Source organism: Hyla sarda, chromosome 1 (assembly GCF_029499605.1).
Source record: "Hyla sarda isolate aHylSar1 chromosome 1, aHylSar1.hap1, whole genome shotgun sequence".
NCBI lineage: Eukaryota > Metazoa > Chordata > Amphibia > Anura > Hylidae > Hyla > Hyla sarda.
This window is the reverse complement of record NC_079189.1, coordinates 116,570,257-116,595,539: the sequence shown is the minus strand read 5'-3', so window position 1 is coordinate 116,595,539 and position 25,283 is coordinate 116,570,257.

The window sequence follows — 25,283 nt, the reverse complement described above, 5'->3', positions numbered from 1 at the left end:
GGAAGGAAACTTTGCATGCACTTCAGCCACTCGTACACCGCAAAGCACATCCTCCTTGAGCTGCAGCGTCAGAACGGTATGCCACAACATAGTTTGATTTGTGACATTGCCACACGTTGGAATTCCACCCTCCATATGTTGGACCGACTGTACGAACAGAGAAAAGCCATCACCGATTTCTTGATGATCCAAGCGGATAGGAGTACTCCCCTATGTAACTTCAATGTGAACCAGTGGCAGCTCATACGTGACACCTGCCGTTTGCTCAGGCCCTTTGAGGAAGCCACATTATTAGTAAGTCGCCAGGATTACGGGATGAACAACGTCATTCCACTGCTTCATTTCCTACAACAAGTGTTGGAAACAATGGCTGTTCGGGGCAATGGAGACGTTGCTCCTACATCTCACAGCCACATGAGCCCTGTGGGGGCTGAACAGGAGGAGGAGGAGGATGAGGGGCACAGTGGAGCACAGTTTAGGTTTCATGAGATGGGTGGTGTTTCTAGTCATCTGACAGGAGCAGAGGAGCATGATCAACTAGAGAAGCTAGAGGGTTATGAGGAAGGAGAGACACAGGACCCAGACACACCGTGGCAGTATGCAGTGGAGATGGCGGCAGGGAGTCCTTCCAAGTCACTTGCACAAATGGCACAATGCATGCTCAGTTGCTTGCGTAGTGACCGCCGAATTGTTAACATTCGGCAGCCGGATGACTTCTGGCTCTCCACCTTACCCTTGCTACCGGCACAAATTGGGGCCTTTTTTTACACCCACTGAGAGGGAGTACAAACTGACCTACTACAGAGAGATCCTACGTAGTCAGTTGGCCGATGCCTATCGGCACCATGGTCCATCCACTTGCAGGTCTTACTCGTGGGGCATTCTGCGCTCACCTTCCACTGACATGGCTGCTGAGGAGGGGTGGGTGGCAGGAGCAGCCTAAGTCTACAGTCGCTGATGAGTACCTTTCTTCTCCCGCATAGTGAAGCAACACATCAGCAGCAGGTAGACATGGAGCAGGACCTGAACCAACAGGTGGTGGCATACCTTAAAAAATGTCCATGCCATCAGACCTTGAAGATCCGCTGGACTTCTGGGCAGCCAAATTTTATTTATGGCCGCAACTAGCAGAGTTTGCCCTGGAAAAGCTGTCCTGCCCGGACAGTAGAGTGCCATCAGAGCAGGTGTTTAGTGTGCGGCGGGGGCCATAGTCAACTCAAAGAGAACTCGTCTGTCCACAAAAAATGTGGGAGACTGACCTTTGTGAAGATCAGCCAGGCATGGATCAGCCAGATTTTCCACTGACCAATGCCAGATGCATCAGAGTGAATTGACCATGGTGCTACACCAATACATCACAAATATGAATAGTGCCAAAAATAGTTAACCCCTTAAGGACCAGGCCCATTTTGGCCTTAAGGACAACTTTAAGCATTAATAACTCTGGGTTGCTTTTACCTTTCATTCTGATTCTGAGATTCTTTTTTGGTGACATATTCTACTTTTTTTCATCGATACTTGCATCATTCCTTGGTGAAAAATTCAAAAATTTGATGAAAAACAATATGTCTACTTTATGTTTGCATCATAAAGTTGACATGTTTTTACTTTTGGAAGACATCAGAGGGTTCAAAGTTCAGCAGCAATTTTCCAAGTTTTCAAAATCGGAATTTTTCATGGACCAGTTCAGATTTGAAGTGGATTTGAAGGGCTTTCTTATAAGAAATACCCCAGAACTGACCCCATTATAAAAACTCCACCCCTCAATGTATTTAAAATGACATTCAGTAAGTGTGTTAACCCTTTAGGTGTTTCACAGGAATAGCAGCAAAGTGAAGGAGAAAATAAAAAATCTTCATTTTTCACATTCGCATATTCTTGTAGACCCAGTTTTTGAATTTTTACAAGGGGTAAAAGGAGAAAAATCCTCTCAAATTTTGTAACCTAATTTCTCTTGAGTAAGAAAATACTTCATATGTGTATGTCAGTAGAGGGGTCAGAAGGGAAGGAGCGACAATGGGATTTTGGAGAGTGAGTTTTTCTGAAATGGTTTTTGGGGGGCATGTCACATTTAGAAATCCTCTATGGTGCCAGAACAGCAGAAAACCCCCCACATGGCATACCATTTTGGAAACTACACCCCTCAAGGCACGTAACAAGGGGTCCAGTGAGCCTTAACATCCCACAGGTGTTTGACAACTTTTCGTTAAAGTCTGATGTGTAAATGAAAAAAAAAATTCACTAAAGTGAGTTCCCCCCCCCCCAAATTTACCATTTTTACAAAGGGTAATGGGAGAAAATGCACACCAAAATTTGTAACCCCATCTCTTCTGAGTATGGAAATACCCCATGTTAGGACATAAAATGCTCTGCGGGCAAACTACGATGCTCAGAAAAGAAGGAGTCACATTTGGCTTTTGGAAAGCAAATTTTGCTGAAGTGGTTTTTGGGGGGTATGTCACATTTAGGAAGCCCCTATGGTGCCAGAACAGCAAAAAAAAAAAAAAAAAAACACATGGCATACTATTTTGGAAGCTACACACCTCAAGGAATGTAACAAGGGGTAGAGAGAGCCTTAACACCTCACAGGTGTTTGATGACTTTTTGTTAAAGTTGGATGTGTAAATGAAAAAACATTTTATTCACTAAAATGCTAATTGTTTAGTGAATAGGAGTAAATTAACCCCACAATTTGTAACCCCATTTCTTCTGAGTATGGAGAAACCCCATGTGTGGACATCAAGTGCTCTGCTGGCACACTACAATGCTCAGAAGAGAAGGAGGGCAATTGAGCTTTTGGAAAGAGAATTTGTTTGGAATGGAAGTCAGGGGCCATGTGCATTTACAAAGCCGTGGTGCCAGAACAGTGGACCCCCCCCCCCACATGTGACAAAATTTTGGAAACTACAACCCTCACAGATTTTAATAAGGGATGCAGTGAATATTTACACCCCACTGGCGTTTGACAGATCTTTGGAACAGTGGGCTGTGCAAATGAAAAATTACATTTTTTATTTTCACAGACCACTGTTCTAAAAATCTGTCAGACACCTGTGGGTCATAAATGCTTACTGTACCCCTTATTACATTATAGGGGTGTAGTTTCCAAAATGGGGTTACATGTGAGGGGGGAGTCCATTGTTCTGGCACTATGGGGGCTTTGTAAACACACTTGGCCTTCAATTCCAGACAAATTTTCTCTTCAAAAGTCCAATGTCGCTCCTTCTCTTCTTAGCATTGTAGTGCACCCGCAGAGCACTTTACATCCATATATGGGGTATGTTCTTACTCAGAAGAAATGGGTTACACATTTTGGAGGTTTTTTTTCCTTTTTTCCCTTGTGAAAAAGAAAAATTTAGGGTAACAACAGCATTTTTATGAAAACTATTTTTTTTTTCATTTGCCCATCCAACTTTAATGAAAATTCGAAGATACAGTCCGGAAATGCTGGCAGTTGTTGTTTTGCAACATCTGGAGGCTCTGTTTTGGAAACACTGCCGTAAAGTACGTTCCTCATTTTTATTGGAGGGGGGGGGGGGTCCATGTAAGGTAGTGTATGTGTAGTGTTTTCCCCTTTATTTTGTGCAGTGTAGTTTAGTGTTTTTAGGGTACATTCACACTGGTAGGTTACGGTGAGGAGTTTGCGCTGCAGCGAAAAATGTGCCGCAGCTCAAACTTGAAGCAGTAAACTGACTGTAAACTTGCCCGTGTGAATGTACCCTGTACATTCACATGGGTGGGGGAGGGGGCAAACCTCCAGCTGTTTCAAAACTACAACTCCCAGCATGTACTGACAGACCGTGCATGTTGGGAGTTGTACTTTTGCAACAGCTGGAGGCACACTGGTTGGAAAACCTTCAGTTAGGTTATGTTACCTAACTCAGTATTTTACCAACCAGTGTGCCTCCAGCTGTTGCAAAACTACAAATCCCAGCATGTACTGATCGCCGAAGGGTATGCTGGGAGATGTAGTTATGCAACAGCTGGAGGTACACAACTACAACTCCCAGCATGCCGAGACAGCTGTTTGCTGTTTGGGCATGCTGGGATTTGCAGTTTTGCAACAGCTGGAGGGCCACAGTTTAGATACCACTGCACAGTGATCTCCAAACTGTGGCCCTCCAGATGTTGCAAAACTACAAATTCCAGCATGCCCAGACAGCAAACTGCTATCTGGGCATGCTGGTAGTTGTAGTTCTGCAAGATCTAGGGGGCCACAGTTTGGAGACCACTGCCCAGTGATCTCCAAACTGTAGCCCTCCAGCTTTTGCAAAACTACAAATCCCAGCATCCCCACACAGTAAACAGATGTCTGGGCATGCTGGGAGTTGTAGTTTTGGAACATCTGGAGGGCTACAGTTTAGAGACCACTGTATAGTGGTCTCAGACTGTAGCCCTCCAGATGTTGCTAGGCAAATCACCAGCTTCCATAGGATCCAGGGACCCGCATAACAGTCCTCTTCTGCCGCCGATCGCCGCCCGCTGCCGTATCCGAAGGGTAAGTGGACCTTCGGCGCCGATCCTCCTCGGTTTCCCCGTTCTGCCCCACCTATTGTGGGTGGGCAGAACTGGGAAACCGAAAGTTAACTCCCTGCCCCCGATCTGCTATTGGTCGTCGCTTCTAGACGACCAATAGCAGGTATAGTAGGGGTGGCACCCCTGCCACCTCACTCCTATCCCTTCAGGGGGATCATAGGTGTCTTGGACAACCCCTATCCCCCTTATTTTCCAAATCGCCAGTGTAGATTCGCCAGCCTGATGACCTCCCTGGGCATTTCTGAGCATTGTGTACTTCTGCAGCTGCCCTATCCCAGCTGTGTGTTTCAGCAACTATATGGTTTAGTGATGCTGGGCCTGGGCCTAAAAAATTTTGATAACATGCATCTTCTATACAGATTTCAACATTAATATTTTAATGTTAGGGGTTGTGAAGCCCTCCTGTAAACTCATGCTGATGCCCGCTCCATGCTGTGTGTTTCAGGAACTACTGTGCTTAGTGATGCTGCTGGGCTTGGGCCTTAAATTCTTTGATGATAGCACAAGGTAACCAATAGAGATTTCAACATTGATCTTTCAATCTTAGGGGTTATGAAACCCTCTTGTGTATTGCTGATGCCTGCTTCTGACTGTGTGTTTCAGGAACTACTTGGCTTACTGATGATGCTGGCCTTCGGCCTTAAAGGGTAGCTCCCACCATCCTATTTTTTATTTATTTTTTGCCAGCCCGTTCCCCTCCCCACCCCCCCCCCCCCCGCTACGGCACTAGCCGGTTCCCTCCTCCTCCCTCGCCCCGCATACTCCGTTCCCTCATTACACTTACAGTTACTGCAGAGTCCGGCAGCGGGCGTGCAGGGACAGCGGCAGCAACGAGGTGGCGGCGATGTGCGGGAGGAGTGGCCTCCCAGCCAGTGGCTGGGGAGCCAATGCGCTCGCTCCCGCCGGTCTGATTGACAGGTAGGGAGCGAGTGCAGCCTAACTGAAAAAGGACTGATTGCCACTCCAAAATCAGTAATTTTTTCAGTAGCCGGTTTTTAAATGTAAATCAAACCTTTTTAATGAAAAAAATTATAATAAAAGTATATTAGAGATATGTTGGAGTACATAAGTACTACAACATATCAAAAAATAAAGTTGGTGACAGTGCCCATTAAAATTTTTGGATTTTAGCACTAGCTTAAATACATAGCTTAAATTGAAATTTCAACATTAATCTTTCAATCTTAGGGGTTATGAAACCCTCTTGAGTACTCTTCCTGCTGAATGCTCCTGTGTAATTCAGCAACTACATGGTTTAGTGATGCTGCTGTGCTTGGGCCTTAAATTTTTGGATGGTAGCACTAGCTAACATGCATGTTCAATAGAGATTTCAAAATTCCCCTTTTAATGTTAGGGGTGGCGAACCCCTCTTGTGTACTCATGCTGCTGCCTGCTCCTGTCTGTGTCATTCAGCAACTACATGGTTTAGTGATGCTTCTGGGCCTAGGACATTACCTATATATGTTTATGGTAGCACTAGGTACCATACATCTTCAATGGAAATTTCAAAATTCATCTTTTATTCTTAGAGATTGTGAGGCCCTATTGTCTCCTAATCTGCCGCCAACTCCAGGCTGTGCCATTCAGACACTATATGGTCTCCTCCTACTGATGCCACCTCCAGGCTCTGTCATTGTGCTGCCATGTGACATATGACTCCTTGTTAGATTTGGTCCTTTGTACCCACACACCGGGGCCCGGGACACTAAAACTTGGGAGATAAAAGTTACATTTCAAAATCCTCAATTTGAATTTCAAAATCTTAAATTCCTAGTTAAAATTCTTATATTTCAATGGTCTCCTCATGCTTTTGCCAACTCCAGGCTGTGCCATTCAGACACTATATGGTCTCCTCATGCTTCAGCCACCTCCAGGCTGTGTTATTCAGCCACTATATGGTCTCCATATATTGACTGTGTATTGTAGGAAACATGTGGGTATCCTTGAGTTTCTCTCCCAGCATATTTGCCATGTTGATACCTAACCAGTAATAAAAGGAATATTGCCAAGTACTAGTAGAAACAGAGAACTGTGGATACTGACCACTGGCTGTTTGAATTAACTGACTATGCCAGGTGGTAGATTTACCATTTTGAAGTTCCTCAGTTCCAATAGGCTTTAAGTCGTTCATTCTTTGTTATGGTTCTTCAGTTGCAGAATTAAGTTGTGTCATGTTTTCCTGTTCCTCCGATGAGCTAATGTCACTGGAACACACAATACTCAAATTGTCATCTAATGAAGGATCCTTTTCTTCAGAGATCGTATGTATCATTTTATTATTTTGAATGTCAGGTGGAATTCTGACAATTTCTGATATTTCCTCTTATAAAGGAATTTTTTAAATCTGTGACACAGGTAAAAATAAGTATTTTTAAGCGTACTGTAGCACATATTTCTGCCCTCATTAGTGCATACCACATACCTACATCTAAGTAGTGTACTATTTTGTACCTTTTAATCTGTCAAGTGTCTATATACTGTGAAAGGACACCCAAAAGTACACACCTGCTGCTGTACTAGACAAATACTGTTTTAAGCGAAGTGAAGCGTATTGTACTCCTCTCAAATACGCAATAAGTGTGTCAAGCAGTAATGGAATTTCAATAACAAAATCCATAATATCAATTTCAAAATCTTAGATTTAAATTTAAGAATCATAAATTTCAATGGTCTCGTCATGCTGCTGCCAACTCCAGGCTGTGTCATTCAGGCAATATATGGTTTACTGATGCTGCTGGGCCTGGGTCTGGGAATAAAACTTTTGTAATGGTAGCACTAGCTACCCAAAACCTTTGGTTTAAATTTCAAAAACTATTTTTTAATCTTAGGGATTGTGAAGTCCTGGTGTCTACTCATGCTGCTGCCAACTCCTGTCTGTGCCATTCAGACACTACATGGTCTCCTCATGCCTCAGCCAACTAGAGGCTGTGTCACTCAGGCAAAATATGGTTTACTGATTCTTCTGGCCTTGGTCTGGACCTAAATTTTTTTAATGATAGTACTAGCTACCATAAATCTTTTAATCTTAGGGATTGTGAAGCCCTAGTGTCTACTTATGCTGCTGCCAGGATGTGTCATTCTGCCACTATATGGTCTCCTCATGCTGCCAACACCTCCACGCTAGGTCAGTCAACCACTATATGATCTCCTCATGCTTCAACATTATCGAAGCTGTGTCAGTCAGCCACTATATGGTTTCCTCATGCTGCCAACACCTCCACGCTGTGTCATTCAGCCACTATATGGTCTCCTCATACTGATGCCACCTCCAGGCTCTGTTATTGTGCGGCACTGCGGCAGTGATTCTAAAAGTGATGCCTGTAATCTGCATGTCATGCTGAATAACAGTATTATTTCCCTACCCCAGCACATTCCATATGAGTGTTATAACACAGCAAAGCGTTCTACACCCCTATTGAGGCTCTCTGTAGGCCAGAAATAGCCATTTTTAATATAGATTCGAAAAATTTGGCGAATCGGCAGAATCACATTTTTCAAAAGTTCGCTCATCTCCAGTATGCATGTAGGTCTTTTTATGTAAATGTGTTGGTTTATGTGTATATGTTTGTGTGTCTGTGTGTTATTTTTATATAAATATGTGTATGTGTGTTTTTGTGTTTTTTTTTCCAGTATCAAAGATAAATATAAAGAACAATCTCTATATTTCAGACAATTGTTCAAAGTGTTCTGAAAACTGTTACAGCTATGGCGGTGGGAGTGATCAGTCAGAGAAAGCAACAAATAGCAATGATAAACTATACAACTATAATCCAATGAAAAACTATATATCTGAGAGTAATTGATAAAATGATAACATGTCTCAGCAAATATGTTTCACTAGAGCACAGTTTGGTATTTCACTTTATATTTCTAACAAAAGATTAAGGATGTTGCCAAAATGCTGAGCCACCTTTAAAGCAGAAAATATTAGATATGGATTGTAGAAAACAAGCATTGAGATTGCACTTCTTTCTTCTCATTGTTAGTTTATTTAAAGGAAAACTGTCAGTCTGTTGACCCACACTAAACCCAATGCAATGTGTTATAGTGTGGGTTACAAGGAGTCTAACAAGGGGTCACTTACTTAAATGTGTCCAGTAGGTCCTGAGATATGTCCCCTAGAAAATCATCTGCTAAATTCAGTAAATCTAGTGCAGGAGGCGGGGCTTCTTAAACAATTTACATATCCATTGTCTGTGACTTCACTTTAACTTCACAGACAATGCATATGTAAATTGAGTGGGCGGAGCCCCACCTCCTGCCCCCGATTCACTGAATTCAGCAGAGGATCTTCTGGGGACATATCACAGGACCTACTGGACATATTTAATTAAGTGTTCCCTCTTGGACTCCTGTTCACCCAAACTATAACCCAGTTTATTGGGTTTAGCGTGAATGCACAGGCTGACAGTTTTCCTTTAAAGTGTGTTTACTAGTAGATAAATAGACTTTTAATATAGGCTCCAGAAAGGTGTTTATAATAGTCCGTGTTCCTACTTATACTGTTCTTTAGACTCCAGATTTTGGAGATTTTCCCTCTCTTCCTCTATTTACATAACTGATCAGTTAGGGGCCATTCACACTACCTAATTGCCACCAGGCGAAATGGACAGGACTGCATCACACTCAATATGGACAGCGCAGTCATAGCGACTATACATTTCAACGGCACCTGCTGTACAAGGAATCTCTGCCCGAAATTCCAGGCAGAAATTCCGTAGTAGGAACATGCCCTAAGTAGTGCGGCATGATTATAAATAAATGAGTTATCCCATTAAGACAATTCCTTTCCATATGAAAAGACAATTCCTTTCCATATTAGACACATGGATGCCCTACTTGGAATTTTAAAGAAGGTTATTGGAAAAAGTGAATAATGTTTCCACATAGACGAAAGTTTTGACTTTTACGGTATCAACTAACTATTGAAATCCCTCCCTCTCATTCTACACTATCTTCCCCCTCTACGTTTTAGGTTCCCTCCCCCCAGTCCCTAGTTTAAACACTCATCCACCCTTCTAGCCATCTTCTCCCCAAGCACAGCTGCACCCTCTCCATTGAGGTGCAGCCCGTCCCTATGGTAGAGCCGGTATCCGACAGCGAAGTCTGCCCAGTTCTCCAAGAACCCAAACCCCTCCTTCCTACACCAACTTCTGAGCCACTTGTTTACCTCCCTAATCTCCTGCTGCCTCTCTGGTGTGGTAATATTAAGGTCCTTGCCTTAAGCTTGCAGCCTAAGTCCCTGAAATAATTTTTATGGACACTCCACCTACCTCTTACTTTGTCATTGGTGCCAATATGTACCATGACTGCTGGGTCCTCTCCAGTCCCAACTTGCCAACCCTATCCGCGATGTGCCAAACTCGAGCGCCAGGAAGACAACACACTGTGCAGTGATCCCAGTCTTTGTGACGGATCACCCTGTCTGTCCCCCTAATTATTGAGTCCCCCATTAACAGTACCTGTCTGGCCTGCCCTGCACTCCTCCCTCCATCCTTACTGGAGTAGACACCCCACTGGCGGTCGGAGGCAGAGTCTTGTTGCAGTACTGCTAGCTCTAAAATGGCATCCCCCTCATCTGCCAACCGGGCAAACTTGTTGGGGTGTGCCAGTTCAGGACTAGCCTCCCTGACACTTTTCCCTCTTCCCCGTTCTCTAACTGTAACCCAGCTAGCTGCCTGACAATCCTGCACCACCGTTCCACTATCCTCCCCCACCTCTACGCCAGAGAGTATTTGCTAAGTGAGCAGGAGACTCCTCTCCAAGTTGTCAGTGCGACTCAGTGTTGCCATTTACTCCTCTAGATCCAGGATCTGGGCTTCCAAATGAACAACTCGCACACATCTCGCACAACAATATGCACCCCCAAACTGCTGTTCAAGGATTGCAAACATTTTGCAAGATTGCCTTTTCCAACGTGGAGTCCATACTAGATTTGGGGATTGCAAAAATTAGCAGTAATATATATATATATATATATATATATATATATATATATATATATATATATCAATTAAACTCCCTGAATTTAAACTCCCTTAATTTTAAGTCCCTCTCACTTTTATACTTACACTCGCTTGTATACTTCACACTCTTGTCTACAGACAATCACTAGCTCAAACAATCGCTTAGTGTACTTGCTTTTATAGTTACCAGACACCACCTCTCTCTCTTCCCCTGCCTGAAAGTGAATGCCTGGAAGTTAATGGGGATAGGCTTCATAGGAAGAAAAAACATACACCTTTAAATTGCATGTTAACTAATGCCAGATTGTCCAATAAAACAGAGGAACTGGAGTGGTTGAAGTCTGAGGAGAATTATGACATAGTGGGTATAGTTATATCTTGGTTAGAAAATAGCTGTGACTGTCCGGTCAACATATAGGGTTATGGTCTATTCAGGAAGGATCGGACAAAACGGAAAGGGGAGGACTTTGTCTTTATGTGAATTTGAGTCTAAAGGCTGCACTGCGGGAGGATTTCTGGGAGGAAAATGATAATGTGGAGTCATTATGGGTAGAAATATATGGAGATGAAAATAAAAAAAATTCCGATAGGGGTTTGCTATAAGCCACCAAACATAATGGAAGAGACAGAAGATCAATTACTGAGGCAAATAAACAGGGCAGCAAATCAGAATGAGGTGATAGTAATGGGAGACTTTAACTATCCTGAGAGACTGAGTCCTATGAATCTCATAAAGGAAACAGGTTTCCGACTATAACTAAAGACAATTATCTGTACCAAATGGTGCAGGGCCCGACCAGAGGGGGCGCCCTACTAGACTTAATATTAACCAACAGACCTGACAGAGTAACTAATGTGCAACTAGAAGGACAAATAGTGATTATAATATAATACATTATAGCTTGTTCTTCAATAAGGGAATCTCTCATGGGGCCACAAAAAGATTGAACTTTAGGAAGGCAAAAATTTTATCAACTCAGAGAAGCCCTTAACGATATAAATTGGGATAATGTCCTTAAAAATAAGAATTCGGGCACTAAATGGGAGACTTTTAAAAATATCTTAAATTCTCACTGCAAGATGTATATACCTTATGGGAATAAAAGGGTCAGAAATAAAAGAAAGCCAATATGGATGAATAAAAATGTTAAGGGGGCCATAAAAGACAAAAATAAAGCATTTAAACTACTAAAACAGGATTAGAAGCATTAAAAAGCTATAGAGATAAAATGTAAAATATGTAAAAACCAGATAATAGCCGCAAAAATAGAGACAGAAAGACTCATTGCCAAAGAGAGTAAAACTAACCCCAAAATATTTTTAACTATATAAATAGCAAAAAGGGTAATTAATGTAAGAATTGGCCTTTTAAAAAATGAGGAGGAAGAAATTATAAACAGGGATCAGGAAAAAGCAAATATACTAACCCCTTAAGGACCCAGCCAATTTTCAGTATAGGACCCGGCCATTTTTTGCACATCTGACCACTGTCACTTTAAGCATTAATAACTCTGGGATGCTTTTACCTTTCATTCTGATTCCAAGACAGTTTTTTTTCGTGATATATTCTACTTTATGCTAGTGGTAACATTTTGTTGATACTTGCATCAGTTCTTGGCGAAAAATTCCAATATTTGATGAAAAAAATTGAAAATTTGCATTTTTTTTTAAATTTGAAGCTCTCTGCTTATAAGGAATATCGATATTCCAAATAAATTATATATTGATTCACATATACAATATGTCTACTTTATGTTTGCATCATAAAGTTGACATGTTTTTACTTTTGGAAGACATCAGAGGGCTTCAAAATATAGCATCAATTTTCCAATTTTTTCACAAAATTTTCAAAATCGAAATTTTTCAGGGACCAGATCAGTTGTGAAGTGAATTTGAAGGGCCTTCATATTAGAAATACCCCATAAATGACCCCATTATAAAAACTGCACCCCTCAAATTATTCAGAATGACATTCAAAAGGTTTGAAGGTGTTTCACAGGAATAGCAGCAAATTGAAGGAGAAAATTCAAAAACATAATTTTTTACACTGGCATGTTCTTGTAGACCCAGTTTTTGAATTTTTACAAGGGGTAAAAGGAGAGAAATCTTCCTAAAATTTGTAACCCAATTTCTCTTGAGTAAGGAAATACCTCATATGTGAATGTCAAGTGTTCGGCGGGTGTACTAGGGCTCAGAAGGAAAGGAGCAACGGTGGGATTTTGGAGAGTGAGTTTTTCTGAAATAGTTTTTTTTTGGGGGGGGGGGCATGTCATATTTAAGAATCCCCTATGGTGCCAGAACAGCAAAAAAAAAAAATAAAAATAACACATGGCATACTATTTTGGAAACTACACCCCTCAAGGAATGTAAACAAGGGGTCCAGTGAGCCTTAACACCCCACAGGTGTTTGACGACTTTTCGCTAAATTTGGATGTGTAAATTATTTTTTTTTCACTAAAATGCTAGTTTTCCCTCAAATTTTTAATTTTTACAAAGGATAATAGGAGAAAATTCCCCCCAAAATTTGTAACCCTGTCTCTTCTGAGTATGGAAATACCCCATGTGTGGACGTCAAGTGCTCTGCTGGAGCACTACAATGCTCAGAAGTGAAGGAGTCACATTTGGCTTTTGGAAAGCAAATTTTGCTGAAATGGTTTTTGGGGGGCATGTCGCATTTAGGAAGCCCCTATGGTGCCAGAACAGCAAAGAAAACAAACAAAAAAAAAACACATGGCATAATATTTTGGAAACTACACCCCTCAAGGAATGCAACAATGTGTACAGTGATCCTTCACACCTCACAGGTGTTTGACAACTTTTTTTTAAAGTTGGATGTGTAAATGAAAAAAAAAAAAATTCACTAAAATGCTGGGTTTTCCCCAAATTTTACATTTTTACAAGGGTAATAGGAGAAAATGACCACCAAAATTTGTAACCCCATTTCTTCTAAGTGTGGAAATACCCCCATGTGTGGACATCAGGTACTCTGCTGGAGCACAATTGAGCTTTTGGAAAGAAAATGTGTTTGTTTGTCAGGGGCCATGTGCGTTTACATAGCCTCCATGGTGCCAGAACAATGGACCCCCCACATGTGACACAATTTTGGAAACTACACCCCTCACAGAATTTAATAAGGGGTGCAGTGAGTAGTTACACCCAACTGGCGTTTGACAGATCTTTTTTCATTTTCACGGACCACTGTTCCAAAAATCTGTCAGACACCTGTGGGGCGTAAATGCTCACTGTACCCCTTATTACATTATATGAGGGGTGTCGTTTCCAAAATGGGTTCACATGTGGGGGGGGGGGTCCATTGTTCTGGCACTATGGGGGCTTAGTAAACACACGTGGACTTCAATTTGTCTCTTCAAATTTGTCTCTTCAAAAGCCTAATGGTGATCCTTCTCTTCAGAGCATTGTAGTGCGCCAGCAGAGAACTTTACATCCACATATGGGCTGTGTTCTTACTAAGAGGAAATGGGGTTACAAATTTTGGGGGGCTTTTTGCCTATTTTCCCTTGTGAAAATTAAAAATTTAGGCTAACACCAGCATTTTAGTGAAAAATTTTTTTTTTTCATTTCTCCATCCAAATTTGAAGAATTTTCATTAAACACCTGTGGGGTGTTAAGGCTCACTATACCCCTTGTTACGTTCCATGAGGGGTGTAGTTTCCAAAATGGGGTCACATGTGGGTATTATTTTTTTTTTTGCGTTTATGTCAGAACTACTGTAAAATCAGCCACCCCTGTGCAAATCACCAATTTAGGCCTCAAATGTACATAGTGCGCTCTCTTTCCTGAGCCTTGTTGTGCGCCCGCAGAGCATTTTACGACCACATGTGGGGTATTTCCGTACTCAGGAGAAATTGTGTTACAGATTTTGGGGGTCTTTTTTTCCTTTTACCGCTTCTGAAAATAAAAAGTATGGGGCAACATCAGCATGTTAGCGTAATTTATTTATTATTTTTTTTTTTTACACTAAGAGGCTGGTGTAGACCCCAACTTTTCCTTTTCATAAGGGGTAAAAGGAGAAAAAGCTCCCCAAAATTTGTAGTGCAATTTCTCCCGAGTACGGAAATACCCCATATGTGGCCCTAAACTGTTTCCTTGAAATACGACAGGGCTCTGAAGTGAGAGGGCGCCATGTGCATTTGAGGACTTAATTAGGGATTGCATAGGGGTGAACATAGGGGTATTCTACACCAGTGATTTCCAAACAGGGTGCCTCCAGCTGTTGCTAAACTCCCAGCATGCCTGGACAGTCAATGGCTGTTTGGAAATGCTGGGAGTTGTTGTTTTGCAACAGCTGGAGGCTTTGTTTTGGAAACGCTGCCGTACAATATGTTTTTCATTTTTATTGGGGGGGGAAACAGTGTAAGGGGGTGTATATGTAGTGTTTTACCCTTAATTATGTGTTAGTGTAGTGTTTTTAGAGTATATTCGAACTGGCGGAGGTTTACAGTGAGTTTCCCGCTAGGAGTTTGCACTGCGGTGAAGAACTTGCCGCAGCTCAAATTACAAGCAGGAAACCAACTGTAAACATGCCCGTGTGAATTTACCCTGTACATTCACATGGGGGGGCAAACCTCCAGCTGTTTCAAAACTACAACTGACAGACCGTGCATGCTGGGAGTTGTACTTTTGCAACAGCTGGAGGCACACTGGTTGGAAAACCTTCAGTTAGGTTCTGTTACCTAACTCAGTATTCTCCAACCAGTGTGCCCCCAGCTGTTGCAAAACTACAACTCTCAGCATGTACTGATCGCCGAAGGGCATGCTGGGAGATCTAGTTATGCAACAGCTGGAGGTACGCAACTACAACTCCCAGCATGCCAAGACAGCTGTTTGCTGTTTGGGCATGCTGGGATTTGCAGTTTTGCAGCATCTGGAGGGCTACAGTTTAGAGACCACTGCACACTGATCTCCAAACTGTGGCCCTCCAGATGTAGCAAAACTACAAATCCCTGCATGCCCAGACAGCAAACTACTGTGTGGGCGAGCTAGGAGTTGTAGTTTTGCAAGATCTAGAGTGCCACAATTTAGAGATCACTGCACAGTGATCTCCAAATTGTGACCCTCCAGCTGTTGCAAAACTGCAAATCCCAACATGCTCAAACAGCAAACAGCTGTCTGGGCATGCTGGGAGTTGTAGTTTTGCAACTACTCGAGGGCTACAGTTTAGAGACCACTGTATAGTGGCTAGGTAACTCACTGGCTTCTGTAGGATCCAGAGAGCCGCATCGCCGTCCTCTGCTACCGCCGACCACCGCAGCCAATCATCACCTCCGCCGCCTTCGCTGCCGCCGATGGGTAAGTGGACTTTCGGCACTGGTCTTCCACGGTTTCCCTTTTCTGCCCCACTTATTGTGGGTGGGCAGAACGGGAAACCAAAAGTTAACCCCCCCCGCCCCATTCTGCTATTGGTCTTCGCTTCTATATGACCAATAGCAGGGATAGGAGGGGTGGCACCCCTGTCACCTCACTCCTATCCCTTCAGGGGGATCGTGGGTGTCTTGGACAACCCCAATTTCCCTTATTTTCTGGGTCAACGGGTCACCATAGACCCGTATGACCCGGAATAGCCGCAAATCGCCGACATGGGGGGTCTGATGACTCCCCTGGGCATTTGCGCGGGGTGCCTGCTGATCGATATCAGCAGTCACCCCAGTCCGGTCCCCGCCCAGTGCGCGGCGGGGACCGGAATTCCCACGGACGTACCGGTACGTCATGTGTCCTTAAGGGATTTTATCAAATTCTTCTCTACTATATTCACCGAGGAAAATGAAATGAAAATGAAAGAAAAAGGTGAAATACAGCGAGATAAGGTAAAATCCCCAGTACAGGTCTCCTGTCTAATCCAAGAAGAATCAAAATAGACAAATCACCACGTCTAGATGGCATTCACCCCCATGTTCTAAAGGAATTATGTAATATAATAGACAGACCCCTGTTTTTAATATTCAGGGATTCTATTGTAACAGGGACCGTTCCCCAGGACTGGCACATGGCAAATGTGGTGCCAATATTTAAAAAGGGGTCAAAATATGACCCCGGGAATTTTAGGTATGTTAGTTTAACCTCCATTGTATGTAAATAGTTTGAGGGTTTTGTAAGAGATGCTATTTTGGAGTATAATGATAAATATAAATGTGTGACCCCATATCAGCATGGCTTTATGAGAGATCGGTCCTGTCAAACTAACCGGATCAGCTTTTATGAGGAGGTGAGCTCCAGACTGGACAAGGGGCAATCGCTGGATGTTGTATATCTGGATTTTTCCAAAGCATTTGATAAGGTGCCACATAAAAGGTTGGTGCATAAAATGAGAAGGATTGGACTGGGGGAGAATGTGTGCAAGTGGATAAGTAACTGGCTCAATGATAGGAAATAGAGGGTGGTTATTAACCCCTTAAGGACATAGCGTTTTTCCGTTTTTGCACTTTCGTTTTTTTCCTCCATACCTTTTAAAAATCATAATCCTTTCAATTTTGCATCTAAAAATCCATATGATGGCTTATTGTTTGCACCACCAATTCTACTTTGTAATGACATCAGTCATTTTACCCAAAAATGTACAGCGAAACGGAAAAAAAATCATTGTGTGACAAAATGGAAGAAAAAATGCCATTTTGTAAATTTTGGGGGCTTCTGTTTCTATTCAGTACATTTTTTCATTAAAAATGACACCTTATCTTTATTCTGTAGGTCCATACGATTAAAATGATACCCTACTTATATAGGTTTGACTTTTTATTACTTTGGAAAAAAATCATAACTACATGCAGGAAAATGTATATGTTTAAAATGGTAATTTTCTGACTTCTATAACTTTTTTTATTGTTCCACCTCTGGGGCGGTATGAAGGCTCATTTTTTGAGCCATGATCTTCATTTTTATCGGTACCATTTTTGTTTTGATCAGACTTTTTGATCGCTTTTATTCAATTTTTTATGTTATAAAAATTGACCAACATTTATGTACACGGTGATACCACATATGTTTATTTTATTTACACAGTTTTTATTTTTTTATGGGAAAAGGGGGGTGATTCAAACTTTTATTAGGGAAGGGGTTAAATGATCTTTATTAACTTTTTTTTTCCCCTTTTTTTTTGCAGTGTTATAGCTCCCATAGGGGGCTATAACACTGCACACGCTGATCTTTTACACTGGTCACTGCAAAGCCATATCTTTGCATTGATCAGTGTTATCGGTGGTTGATTGCTCAAGCCTGGATTTCAGGCTTGCAGCTATCAATCGCCGTTCAGACGCGCAGGAGGCAGGTAAGGCACCCTCCTGCTGCATCCCAGCTGATCGGGACATCGTGATGTTATCGCGATGTCCCGATCAGCCCGACTGAGCTGCCGGGATACTTTTACTTTCACTTTTAACTCTTTTTAGTCTAAAGAGTTAATGCCGGACATCTGCCGGAACGGCGATTTCCAGCATTAGCCACGGGTCCTGGCTGCTGATAGCAGTGGGGACCGTGCGGTATGATGCGAGCTCAGCTCCTGAGCTCTCTTCATAACCCCCCCGTGCCGCAGCGCTGTATAAACCCAGCATTTTGCAGCAAGGGGTTAATGGTACTTATTCTGATAGGGTGACTGTTACTAGTGGGTATTGTTGGGCGCAAATATTTGCATTTCAAATTTTTATTGGGAATATCACAAATTTGCGAATATTGCGAATATATTTGCTATATATTCGAAATTACGAATATTAACTTTTTCTGCATATTCGCATATGTGAATATTCACATATTCCTTCTTTTCACTTGTGGGCCAATTAGAATTATGTAAATACACTTGTCAGAGGTTATCAACAACATCCCTAGCAACCAATAGTAAAGTTGCCCACCCCCTCACTGTTTTCTTCCTCGAATACGCGAACATGCGAATATTCACATATGCGAATATTCGTATATGCGCATATAAGATGAATATTTATCTATATATTTGAGAAATATCGCGTATTCAAACATGGGCAATGACGCTCATCACTACTAGTGGGGTACCACAGGGGTCAGTCTTGGGACCTGTTCTATTTAATATATTCATTAATGACCTTGTAGAGGGGTTGAATAGTAAATTAGCAATCTTTGCAGATGATACTAAACTCTGTAAAGCCGTAAACACAATAGAGGACTGTGCACTATTACAACTGGATCTGGATAGGTTGGAGGTTTAAGCTGGGAAGTGACAGATGAGGTTTAACCCCTTAAGGACACATGACGTACTGGAACGTCATGTGTCCACTCCCGATCTATAACGCGGGGCCACGGCGTGGCCCCGCGTCATAGCGGGTCGGGCCCGGCCTCTAACAACGGCCGGGACCCGTGGCTAATAGCGCGCGGCATTGATCGCTGTGCCGCGCGCTATTAACCCTTTAGACGCGGCGTTCAAAGTTGAACGCCGCGTCTAAAGTGAAACCGAAAGCATCCCGGCTAGCTCAGTGGGCTGTTCGGGATAGCCGCGGTGAAATCGCGGCATCCCGAACAGCTGACAGGACAGCGGGAGGGCCCCTACCTGCCTCCTCGCTGTCCGATCGCCGAATGACTGCTCAGTGCCTGAGATCCAGGCATGAGCAGTCATCCGGCAGAATCGTTGATCACTGGTTTCTTATGAGAAACCAGTGATCAACATAGAAGATCAGTGTGTGCAGTGTTATAGGTCCCTATGGGACCTATAACACTGCAAAAAAAAAGTGAAAAAAAAAAGTGAATAAAGATCATTTAACTCCTCCCCTATTAAAAGTTTGAATCACCCCCCTTTTCCAATAAAAAAAAAAACACAGTGTAAATAAAAATAAAAATAAACATATGTGGTATCACCGCGTGCGGAAATGTCCGAATTATAAAAATATATCATTAATTAAACCGCTCGGTCAATGGCGTGCGCGCAAAAAAATTCCAAAGTCCAAAATAGTGCATTTTTGGTCACTTTTTATATCATTTAAAAATGAATAAAAAGTGATCAATAAGTCCTATCAATGCAAAAATGGTACCGTTAAAAACTTCAGATCACGGCGCAAAAAATGAGCCCTCATACCGCCCCATACACGGAAAAATAAAAAAGTTATAGGGGTCAGAAGATGACAATTTTAAACGTATTAATTTTCCTGCATGTAGTTATGATTTTTTCCAGAAGTCCGACAAAATCAAACCTATATAAGTAGGGTATCATTTTAATCGTATGGACCTACAGAATACATATCAGGTGTCATTTTTACCGAAAAATGTACTACGTAGAAACGGAAGCCCCCAAAAGTTACAAAACAGCGTTTTTTTTTTCAATTTTGTCGCACAATGATTTTTTTTCCCGCTTCACCATAGATTTTTGGGCAAAATGACTGACGTCATTACAAAGTAGAATTGGTGGCGCAAAAAATTAGCCATCATATGGATTTTTAGGTGTAAATTTGAAAGAGTTATGATTTTTTAAAGGCAAGGAGCAAAAAACGAAAATGCAAAAACGGAAAAACCTCCGGTCCTTAAGGGGTTAACACTGATAAATGTAAGCTAATGCACATGGGGAGGAAAAATCCGGGCTGGGATTATGTATTAAATGGGAGCACACTTGGGAGGAATGGTGTGGAAAAGGACTTGGGAGTCTTAGTTAATAGTAAATTTAGCTGTAGTGACCAGTGTCGGGCCGCTGCTGCCAAGGCAAATAAAATTATGGGGTGCATCAATAGGGGTATAGATGCCCACGACAAGGAAATAATTCTACCGCTGTACAAATCACTAGTCAGACCACACATAGAATACTGTGTACAGTACTGGGCACCAGTGTACAAGAAAAATATAGTGGAGCTGGAGAGGGTTCAAAGACGGGCAACAAGAGTAATACAGGGAATGGGAGGACTACAGTACCCTGAAGGATTATCAGAATTAGGGTTATTTAGTGTAGAAAAAAGAAGGCTTAGGGGAGACCTAATAACTATGTATAAATATATCAGGGGACCTTACAGAGATCTCTCCCATGATCTATTTATACCCAGGACTGTATCTATAACAAGGGGGCATCCTCTACGTCTAGAGGAAAGAAGGTTTCTACACCAGCACAGACGGGGGTTCTTTACTGTAAGAGCAGTGAGACTGTGGAATTCTCTGCCAGAGGAGGTGGTCATGGTGAACTCTGTAAAATAATTTAAATGGGATCTGGATGCATTTTTGGAAAAAAATTATAGCATGACAGGTTATGGATTCTAGATCTATATCAACTCATTAGGGACTCATTAGGATTATAGGTTGAACTTGATGGACTCTAGTCTTTTTATCTTATGAACTATGTTACTATGTTACTGTAGATGTAAAGCCCATAGGATTACAACAATCTGTAGTCTGACCATATTCAATAGGTACAAAATAATAGATTCCCCATTAGGAAGGATTAACTAAGCCATAAACAGTAATTTTTGTTGAGTAAAAAGTCGCAATCTATGTTTCTAATTTGAGCAAAAATGGCCCACATTTTACAGTTAAGTCACTTTTTAAAAGGGAACCTGTCATATTAAACATGCATTCCAATCTGCAGGCAGGTATCATGTTAGAGAAGTGATTCCCAGCTGGGGTTCCCCGGATCCCCGGTGTCCCTTCAGGCCCTGCCCGGGATACCGCAACACTCCGACATTTTTTTTTTATCTCCCACCCCGACCCGCGTGCCTGTGAATCACAACTGCACAGGGGGGAAGGGAAGCCTCCGTGCGCTTGCGTGTATGTGCACACTGCGCACACAGCGTCCCCCCTGCGGCTCGTGAGTCACAGGCGTGCAGGCCAGGAAGGAGATATATGTAATGGGGATGGTACGCTGGACCATCCTCCCAGCCCCAGGACCATCTTTCCGGCCCCAGGACCATCCATCCTCCTGGCCCCAGGACCAACTTCCCGGCCCCCTGCAGAAGAACATTGAAAAACAACTCAGCTTAATTAAAGTAATGCACCCTCTTCCCTCTTTCACCCCTGTCCACCCACCTTTGTCACCCCTCTGTTACCCCCTTTCACCCATGCCCACTTTCCTGTCATCCATGTCCACCTTGTCCACCCCTGTCACCCATGTTCACCACCCCTCTGTCCCTCCTGTCCACCCCTCTGTTACCTCCTTGTCATTCTTGTCCACCCCTCTGTCACCCCTATGCCCCCCTGTCACCCATGTATACTCTTCTATACCCATCTGTCACCCATATACATCTCTTAACACCTGTCTGTCACCCATGAACACTCTTGTACACTCCAACACCCCTATTACCCATGTACACCCCTCTGTCAACACCTACTCCCCCCTGTCACCCATGTAAACACTGCTACATCCATCTGTCACCCATGTACACCCCTCAACACCCCTCTGTCACCCATGTACACTCTGCTACAACCATCTGTCACCCATGAACACCCCTCAACTTCCCTCTGTCACCCATGTGTACTCCTCTACACCCCTTTGTCACCCATTTGCACTCCTCTATACCCCTCTGTCACCCATGTAGACTCTTCAACAACCAACTGTCACCCATCCCATGTACACTATTCTACACCCCTCTGTCACCCATCTACACTCCTCCACACACCTGTCACCCATGTACACTATTCTACACCCCTCTGTCACCCATGTACACTATTCTAGACCACTCTGTTACACCTTTACACCTATACCCCCCTGTATTCCTCTTCACTTGTAACAGGGGAATCTGGAGGCTGATGCAGGAAAATTGTGGAGCCTAATAGGTTTGTTTTGCAGGTTTAAAGGTGAAGAATTGTGGCTGGAAGAAATTGTTACCCGGACCAGAGAAGAGAACGACGCTGATTTTAGAAGACATCACATGTGAGTTGCTGTATAAAGCAGCACTGTAATCCAGATAAAATGCTGTTGTATAGTGTGGCTGTATAACCCCCCCCCCTTTTTTTTCTTTTTCTCGTCAAATTCGGTAGGAGTACCCCATAGAGATTTTTTTCTGAGCCAAAAAGTTTGGGAACCACTGTTATAGAGCAAGAGGAGCTTAGAGATTGATGGTTTAGTGAGAAAAGTTTCAGGACAACTTGTTTATATATTTATGTAAATCTCTGCTCTTTTGGGGCAATGTGGGTGGTTGACAGTTATCTGTGTATAAGTGTATATAATGAGCTGTCAATCACTCTAGTAACACCCCCCACTTTTTCCTAATGAGCAGAGATTTATGGCATAGTAGTAGTATAGTATACGGAGACTGTTGCTTGAAAGGCCTGCACATCGTAATAAATGTTGCATGTCTTACCCAGTGCAGGCTTCCCATAAGATCTGATGAAATAATGGTCCTAATAAATTACCCCCATTTTAGTGCTTATAGAAAGGGGATATGGTATGTTTTACTGAGCATTCATGCAGTAGGGTTTTGATGTTGTATAACCACATAAAAACCATATTGAAAAAAATGACAAATCGCTGTACAATTAAAAAAAGAATATGTATGCAGTTTAAACTCACTAAAACTGCACCATGCAAATACACTCTTAGTACTAATTGCAAAACAGTACTGCACTGTGCACTATGTTCTTTGAAGTGGCTTTTTTTACACCTTCATGTACAATGATCATTATTTTCATAACAGAAAGGTTGTAATGATTTCTTCCCTTTCTATATATACTGACTGGGATAATAAGACACTCAGACTCTATAAAGATATATGTGGGTTCTAATATCAAAAATTACATTTAAAGTATCTGGTTTTACAAAGTAATTTCCATCTTCCTTGAGAGGAATAAGCAGGGCATGACAATCACATGCTGAAATGTTGTAGTCACTAATGGCCATTGACACATATTAACTCCAGGTACATCGGCACAGAGTACAACTTGTTCAGATTATTAACGCTGCTGAGAAGTATATCACGGCAAATTAATCAGGATGTTTACTTCTAAGCGCTCAATACTTCAATAGGATTATTATTGAGTTGGTCGCTTAATACGATTATGTTATTTATCAAAATAAATCATGCTCCATCTGTAAGTACAGAGTACAAATGCCACTGGTGGATTACACATTCTATTATCTGTTGTTGCATATCCAATACTTGGCAGCAATAATAACATTTTATTTAGGAAAATCACATTTCAAAATTTGATTTTACAATTTTTTTTGCAGACCTGCTTTGACAGGATATGTCTTTTTTTCTGCCAAATTCACTTTACCTACAGTATTTGCATTCTTAAAGCAAAAAAAAAAAAAAACACTTTAAACAGAAATTATGCACAGACCCAAAGGAATATGTCTCATTGATGTTGGCAGGCAAGAAGGTAACAAACTGATTGTGATCATGCTACTGGGCTTGAAAAGAAAGATGTAACTGTCATATCTAGTAAGAGGAAAATAAGCATAAGGTAGCACAAGGCATTAATAATTCCTAAAAGCAACTTTGGGCTGTAGTGAGAAAATGGAAATCTTATAAAAGAAAAACACCACCTTCAGGTTTCTGCATTCCAATGACTATTACCTTACATCACTTTAAAACCAAAATAAACATGTCAGGAGTGAGATATTGATCTTTAAAGCTATGATCGGCACAAAATTGTTTGATATTCAAAATGTGGGCAATGCACTTCTTTTATGAATAAACAAAGTAACTTTTTGCTTTCTGTAATTTCTGACTTTCTTTCAAAGGGAAAATGCACCCTAATTATATGTAGACCATTCTGCGTACTCTCAGTGCATCATAGGGAATGCTGGGACATGAGCATAATACTAGGGATGAGCGAATCGAATCTGATGAATCCAAATTCATTACGAATTTCAGGAAAAATTTGATTCACAACGAATGCGAATATCGCCCCAAATCCCTTCATTAAACTCCATCTAGTGCGGTCCAGGCTCAAGGGCATCTAAAATGGCGGATCCATATGGGAAGGCGGGAACAAGGGTAGGTGGGATGACCCAGAATCACATGCAGCATGCAGCCTATCAGCAGCCAACCACCCCTGTGATGTCACAGCCCTATATAATCTGCAGCCATATTGTGGCCAGTCACTTCAGCCTTTCATTGCAGAGAGATAGATAGGGACAGACAGTGCTGTGTGTGGCCCAGAAAAGCATTTTTCTAGCAGCGATTAAACTCCCAGTCACATCAGCGTTCTGGTGCACAGAGAGAGGGACAGAGAGCAGTGTGTGTTGCACAGAAAAGCATTCTTACCGCAGCAATTCACCTCCCAGTCCCTACAGCGTTCTATTACAGAGAGGGACAGAGAGTAGTATGTTGCACAGTGTGTTGCACAGAACAGCAGCGATTCAGCTCAAGCCCAAATCCTGCCTAGAAGCACTGATAGGGAAGGGAGAGAAATTGAGAGAGAAAGTGCAATTTTGGGTGTAGTACACAGCGACTGTGTCCTGCAGCACTGGTGTGTACTGCTTGTGTTGTGCACAAATACTTTTTTAAGCATACTGGAGCGCATTTTCCCCCCTATATAAGTACATACCACATACGTACATCTAAGTGGTGTACTATTTTGTTCCTGTTAAAGTCTCAAGAGTCTAGATACTATGAAAGGCCAGGCAAAAGTACACAACGGCTGGTGTTTTACACAAATACTTTTTTAAGCGTACTGCAGTGCATTGTTCTCCCCTCATAAGTGCATACCACATATGTACATCTAAGTGGTGTACTATTTCATTCCTGTTAAAGTTTCAAGGGCCTAGATACTGTGACAGGACAGGCAAAAGTACACAACTGCTGGTGTTGTGGACAAATACTGTTTTAAGCGTAGTGGAGCGTATTGTACTCCCATCATATACGCACTAAGTATGTCAGGCAGAGAAGTGCC